Raw genomic sequence first — 8066 nt, forward strand, 5'->3', positions numbered from 1 at the left:
ATTGTATAAATCATCTTGAAACTTCATAACACATTTGACGATAGTCAATATTTCATAGGCCACATTAGCATATTTTTTCTGGGCCTCATTCCATTTTTCGGAATGAAATCTGATCAGATATTCATGCTTATCATTGGGATTTATTTGCTTCAAAATCCCGCCATAACCAACATTATACGCATCCGTCTCAATAATCTTTTTCCAAGCAGGGTTGGCAAGTGCTAAGCAGGGTAAAGATTGCACTCGCAATTTGATATCCTTTACCAAGAGAGTATGACTATCAGTCCAAGGAGACTTATAATTTTTCTTCAGCCTGTCATATAAGGGGGGCAAGTCTCAAGAAAGATTTTTATAGAAGGGGATATGTAATTTAAACTTCCCAAAAATCTTTGAAATTGAGTCTTGTCTGCGATAACATCAGGAAACTTGGATGCAAAATCAATAGCTCTTTGAATAGGGGTGACTTTCCCTTGACAAATCTGATGTCCAAGAAATGGAACATCAGTTTGGAATAAACTCATTTTTGGTTTTGAAATAACCAAACCATTTTGTATTACAATTTTCTTGAAAATATCAAGATGCTTAATATGCATTTCAAATGTTTTAGAAAATACTAAAATATCATCAATGTAGACAATAGTAAAATCCATAAATGGATTGAAGATATCATTCATAATTTTCTAAAATTCAGATAGGGCATTTTCCAAACCAAAGGGCATGACATTCCATTCATATTGACCAAACGGAACATTAAAAGCAGTTCTATAAGCATGCTCTTTAAATATTTGGATCTGCCAATATCCTGATTTTAAATCAAATTTTGAAAATATATTGGCATCATATAATCGGGAAAGAAAATCTCTTTTGTTTGGAATAGGATACCTAATTTATTTTAAAAACTTATTTAAAGGTTTATAATTTATAACCAGTCTAGGGACACAGCGTTCCCTTTTAGCAGCATTATTAACATAAAAAGTTGTGCTGGACCAAGGAGATTTAGAAGGTTTAATCAAACGCTTTTGTAAGAGATTATCAATCTCATTTTTGCAAAATTCTACTAACTCAGCGTTCATTTGGCAGGGCTGAGATTTAGTAGGGATATCATCCTCAGAAAAGCCTTCTTCATATGGAAGAGTCACGATGTGCTTCTTTTTGTTCCAAAAAGCACCGGGGTGATCTGCACAAATATCAACGGCAATCTGCTCGGAAATTAATTTAATTTTTCCCTTTACTTTAGCATATTTCAAAGAATAAAAAATATTCATACTGAATAATTCCAACTGTAAAGAATCTATATGATTCTGCTTCATATTTATCAGAGCATTGGTATCTCTGGTTACCGAATTTGTAACAAAAGAATAAGTAATTTCATTATCTTTATAGCTAGCAGAAAATCCTTTGGAGTCGATACCTGTGACAGGATAGATAACATTTATAAACGTAGTTCCCAGTATAATTGGAGGATGTAATTGATTTTTAACTAAAAAGAAGAAATGAGGAATGCAGATTTTATTCTGACAAATTTTTGCATTAGGCAATTTATCCTTTATATCTAAAGCATGTCCTGATGCAGACTTGACTGAATGAGTAGTTTTTTCAAAATATTTCGTAGGCACAAGGCCTTCCTGAATATAGCTAACATCTGCACCACTATCAATCATAGCAATGTTAGTAATCGAGAAACTGTTATCAATCAAAATAGTACATTTAACATACCATTTGTGAGCAGTAATAATTTGCATCATTCCCAAAAACATATCTTGTTTAGGGTCAAGATTAATAGGTTGTTCTTTCTTGACATGACTTTCAGAAATTCCTTTATTTTTAGAAAACCTATCGTCAGAATTATGAAGCTCAATATGAGTAATTCTATGATCACAAATCAATTGATTTGTTTAAGAGATTTAATCTCTCTTTTAAATTCTCAATTTCAATTTTTAAATCATCGAAAGAAGATTTTTTTTTTCAGGCAAAGCATTTCGTTTGATAAGACGATCATCAGCCTCTTTTAAAGAGTAAGGAGCAGAATATTCAAAATCATTTAAATCGTTCTTCTTGTTTTCAAAAGGTTTAGAAGAACTAGCTTCGTTAGAAGTAGCCAAATTAATGATTTTTTCACGAAGTTTACGATCAGTAACTTCCTTTAAAAGCTCAATCACGTTATCAGAAGTGATAGTGTTCATATTAAAATCTTGAAATTGTGAATGAAGTTTATAAATTTCATAATCATCATCACAAGTGCAGGTATTACCTTGGCAAGTAGTGCAAGGGTTATCACAATTGTTATCATTATCAGATAAATCAAGTAATTCAATATCAGAACCTGAACCTGATTCTTAATCATCGTCTGACCCTGAAGTGTATAACAAACCATAAACCTTTTCATAGGTTTCTCTGTCAAGTTCTAATGTTTTCAACTTATTCAACTTGCAGTTAGGAGCGATATGACCAAAGTGTCCATAGTTGTAGCACTTAACCCTAGAAAGATCTCTTCCAGATCTATCTTTGGTAAATCTATGAGATTTGCGAGAATTTTTTCTAGCTTCGCGCTCTTCTTTGGATCTTCATCTAGATCTCATTTTCCTGTGAGAACCTTCGGTTCTAGATGACTTGTAATACTTGTCCTTATACCAGATTTGTACTTGGCAAGAAAACATATTCAAAAAAAAATTTTTGATGAAAAATGGAATCGGTTTAAAACTTGGTTTTTTGAATCTTATAGTAAAGAGGATATGAATAATATCTCTCAAGAGTTTTATGAAACTTGTGCTTTACATAATCAAATTATGTATTTTGTTCCTTGGTTTATAACCACTTACTTACCTTTATACATTAAAGTTATTGAAAGGACTTATAAAGATGGTAGGGGTAATCTTACGAAAGCCATTTACCCTCCTTAATCATCTTTTGTTTTGCAATAATGCAAGTATAACCTTTTCGGTATTTCAAAAATTTATTGAAGAAGATATTGTTTCTGTCAGTATTTCTGAAATTAATAAACTTATTACTCAAAATAATTATTTGAGTCTCTATGTTAAAGTTTTGGGCGAGCATATTAGCTCTCTTGATAAAAAAAACTAGATGATTTAACTATTTTAATAAAAGATATAAAGGCTGATATAGCTAAGACAAATTTTGCTTCAACTTCTGAAAGAAAATCCGAGGTCATTTCTACTCATGCTCAAAGACCTCTTGAAATTCAAGATTTTAGATTTGGTTCTGTTAATAATTTAGAAGAACTTATTGATAAAAAGCTTTCTGGTTTAAAATTTAAGCCTATTGATTTATCACAAGATTTTGCTGATAAAATGGAAGCTACTAGCGATTTTAAAAATCAGGTTTCTCAGAATTTAATAAACTCAGGGGTTATCCGAAGAAGAATAGTTGGTATGCTACTAAACCCAGTATGAATACCTATTATTATCCCCGTCCCACTTCTCAAGATGTTTTGATAGAAGAACGAGACTGGAATCAGACTAATACGTCTTATAGCGGTTCCGAAATTTATGAATAGAATTTGGATGGACTGACTGATAGACAGTTGACTATTCTTGTTCATAGAATGCTCATGTATGCAACTATCTGTAAAAGTGTTAAAAACACAGATAGAACAATTTGCAAAATGATTATTGCTGGTTTTACAGGCCAACTTCGAGGCTAGTGGGATAACTATCTGAATATGGAAGAGAAAGCTTCCATTATTAATGTGATTGCTACCGATGAGGGTATTGATAATCTAGGTATGGACCTAGTCAAAAATAGAGAAAATGTTGTTTATACCCTTATTCTAACCATTTTGGAACATTTTAATGGTAGATTTAGCAATTAGTACGAGATTGTTCGTACCCTCTTAACTGTCTAAGATGTCAGACCTTAGGACATTTCAGATGGTACAAAGATGCTTTCCTTAGTAGGGTTATGTAATTGCCCGAAAATAAACTTGAGTATTGGAAAGCTAAGTTTATAGATGGTCTTCCCTCTTTATTTGCCAAAAGAGTTCGGAAAACTCTAAGAGGCAGTTATGGAGAAATCCCTTATAAGGATTATACTTATGGAAAGATTATAGGAACTTGCACACAAGAAGGCTTAAACTTGTGCAACGAACTAAATATAGCTAGACAGCTTAAGATGGATAAGCTTAACGAAAAATCTCAATTAGGAGACTTTTGTGCACAATTCGGTCTACCCAATCCTTCTAAAGGCAGCAATAAGGTCAAGTATTACAAGTCCTCTAGAATCGAAGGTTCTCACAGGAAAAGGAGATCTAGACGGAGATCCAAAAAAGAGCGCCTTATACCCGGTTAGAACTGCCAGACACATGGGCTCAATAAGAAGTATGTATTAGATCCTTGACAAACCCTTTGCTCAGGTAAAATAACACCATGCAGTCCGAGAAGCTATAAAAAATTTCTTGTGTATTTCAATTATTATTATTATTATTATTATTATTATTATTATTATTATTATTATTATTATTTTCAAAAATAGTTCTTTATAAATTTTAATAAAGAAGAACAGATGGGTTTTCAAGAAGAATTTTACAAGGATCTTATTAATTCTAAACAAAATGTTTTAATTACTTTTGTTCCTTGGTTTATGGCCAAGCATGTTCATAATAATATCTCTATGATAGAAAGAGATTTTACTTTAAGTACTGGAGAAGTGACGAAATCTGTTTTTCCTCCTTTACAATCCTTTCAAATTCAAAAAGATGATAAGATTGTTTGTTTTAATGTTTTTTTAAAATTATTTGAAGATAATACTGCTTTAGTGACTACCTAGCATATTAATGTCATGATTAAGCAGCAAAATTATACTAACATTTATATGAGCATTTTGGGAGAATAGATCACCTCTCTTCATGATAATGTTGATAAACAACTTTCTAAACTCAATTCCAATAATAAAGGAAAAGAGAAAGTAACCAACAACAGTATTCAACCTCTCCCAGAAATTGAAGATTTTAAAATTAAAGACTTTTCAGATCTTGAGAAGTTCCTAGAAAAGAGGTTTAAAGGCGGAAACTTAAAGCGTTTGAAGGTTAATAACCTTTCCGGAGAAGAAAGCAGTCATAAACAAGACTTTTCTTATGGGATTAATAAAATCTTAGAAAAATATGCTAGAAAGCCGGTCCAAAGGATGTACAACTATCCTAGACCTACTCCTCAGGATGTGCTCTTGGAAGAGCATGAACATATTATAACTAATAGTTATAATGGGAAAGAAATCTATGAATGGAACATAGATGGTTATACGGATAGACAGATTTATACAACGGTACATAGAATGCTCATATACAACACTATCTATTAGTCTAACAAAAATAGTGATAAGACTATTGCTGGCATGATAACAGCAGGGTTTACTGGCCAATTAAAAGGTTGGTGGGATAACTATCTCAACCAAGAGCAAAGGGATAAAATCCTCCAGGCAGTTAAACAAGATTTTACCCAAAATGTTGTATATACACTTGTTCTTAATATTATAGAACACTTCTTAGGAAGATGGTTAGATAATAGCGAGACCATAAGAACCTTGCTCCAAAACCTTAGGTGCAAGACTCTCACGTCTTTTAGATTCTATAAAGATGTCTTCCTTAGCAGAGTTATGGAGCTACCGGAGTGTAATAGCACCCATTGAAAATCCAAATTTATAGATGGATTACCAGCTCTTTTCGCAGAAAGAGTTAGGAAAACTCTTAGAGGAGAAAGCCATAGTATCAACTATGACGATTATACCTATGGAAAGCTTATAAGTGCTTGCATATAAGAAGGACTTTCTTTATGCAATGAAATCAAGTTGAATCAATAGATTGAAAGACATCGTCTTAATGAAAGACAACAATTGGGAGAATTCTGTGAACAGTTCGCTTTGGATATACCTAAAGCAAGTTCCAAAGATAAGGAGCATTCTTCCAAGAAAAAATCTTCTAGAAAGGATTATAAGGAATGGAAGAAAAGGAGAATTGAAAAGAAAGAAAGAAGAGCTGAGACTCATAAGTAAATGAAAATATTTTATAAATCTAAACGAAAATTTGACAAGTCTGATACTTGCCACAAATGTGGTAGATTTGGTCATTATGCCAGAGATTGCAAGGTCGAGAAAAAAATCAAAACCATTGATATTGATGATAATATCAAAGAATCTCTTTGAAAAATCATGCTAAGTTCTGATTCAGGAAAACCAGAGACTGAATATAGTAGTCACGAAGAGTCCTCTACTAGTGAAGATCTTAAAGCTCTTCACCAAGAAGATTATATTCCTTCGGATGAAGATTGTCTACCTTGTCAGCAAGGGTGAGAATGTGAAAAAGAAGGGGAGGAAGAAGATGATCTTTATAAGATCTATTCCCAATTCAAAGAATTAAGCATTAATGTCATTGATAATGACAAATTCATAGAGCTTTTACAAGTTGTAAAAGATCTGCAAATAAGAGCCCAGATTATTGATAAAATCAGTAATACCTCCACCTCTAAGAATCATATCACAGATGAGGTCCCTACCAAAGAAGGTTCGTACACCATGGCAGAAGTAAAGAATCTTCTATTAGAAAGAAGGAAACTTATTAGTTCTCCTACTACTATAAGTTATCTTAAACAAGAGATTAATAATCTCAAAGAAGACATTCAATGGTTAAAAGAAAAGAATGTCACTATGGAGATTAGACTCGATAATATCAAAAGTCAAAAAGAGTCGAGTAATAGCTCTGAATCATCTTCTTATGAACAAGATAGTAAAGATCTTGATTTTCTAAAAACTCGTAATTTTGGTAATAAGAAAGAAGATTTTCTACAAAGCCTGAAAGCTTTTTCTTCCCAAAAGTTTTATACAAAAATTACTCTTCTCATAGATTATAATTACAAAAAAGAATTTACTGCTCTTATAGACAATGTTGCTGATTTGAATTGCATTCAAGAAGGACTTATTCATTCCAGGTATTTTCATAAAACTATTCATCGCCTCAGGTCTGCAAATGGTAGCAAAATGGGAATTGAATATTAACTGTCCAAATCTTTTATATGTAAAGGGAAAAATTGTATTCCTCAAAGTTTTGTTTTAGTAAAAGATATTACTAACCAAATTATTTTGGGAGTACCTTTTAGAAATGAGATTTCCCCCCTTACTAGTTGGGATAATAAGAAAATTATTGGTACTTGGAATGAAAAACCTTTTATACTAGAATTCATTACTAAACCTTTTACAAGAATGATAAATGAACTTTCTTCAAAATTAATTTTAAAAAATAATCAAGTCAGTTTTATCAAAGGAGAAATTAATAGTATTGAGATTGATAATGTTCTTCAAAATCCTAAATTACAGGATAAGATTGTTATCTTAAAGAATTAGTTCTCCCTTGATATCTGTGGAGATCATCCAAATGCTTTTTGGAACAGGAAAAAGCATGTTGTTAGCCTCCCATATGAGGAACACTTTAGTGAGGATAATATTCCTACAAAGGCAAGACCATGCCAGATGAATTCTAATTATCTGGAGTTATGCAAAAAGAAAATTGACTCCTTAGTTCAGAAAGGCCTTATAAGTCATTCTAAGTCTCCATGGTCTTGTACAACTTTTTATGTTAATAAACATGCTGAGCAAGAAAGAGGTGTGCCCAGGTTGGTGATTAATTATAAACCTCTTAACAAAGCTTTAAAATGAATTAGGTATCCTATCCCTAATAAAAAAGATCTTTTGGATAGAGTTTATGATGTAATTATATTTCAAAATTTGATTTAAAATCAAGTTATTGGCAGATTCAGATTGCTGAGTCCGACATGTTTAAAACTGCTTTTAATATCCCTATGGGTCAATATGAATGGAACGTTATGCCTTTTGGTTTAAAAAATGCTCCATTAGAATTTCAAAAAATTATGAACGATATTTTCCTACCTTATAGCAATTTCATAATCGTTTACATAGATGATATCCTTGTATTTTCCACAAATGTGAAAACTCATTTTAAACATCTTGATTTGTTTAAAAAGATTATTATTCAAAATGGCTTGGTAATATCCAACCCCAAAATGGCTTTGTTCCAAACTAATGTTAGATTCTTGGGCCATAAT

The sequence above is a fragment of the Solanum stenotomum genome, chromosome 4 (genome assembly GCF_019186545.1).
Source record: "Solanum stenotomum isolate F172 chromosome 4, ASM1918654v1, whole genome shotgun sequence".
Lineage (NCBI taxonomy): Eukaryota > Viridiplantae > Streptophyta > Magnoliopsida > Solanales > Solanaceae > Solanum > Solanum stenotomum.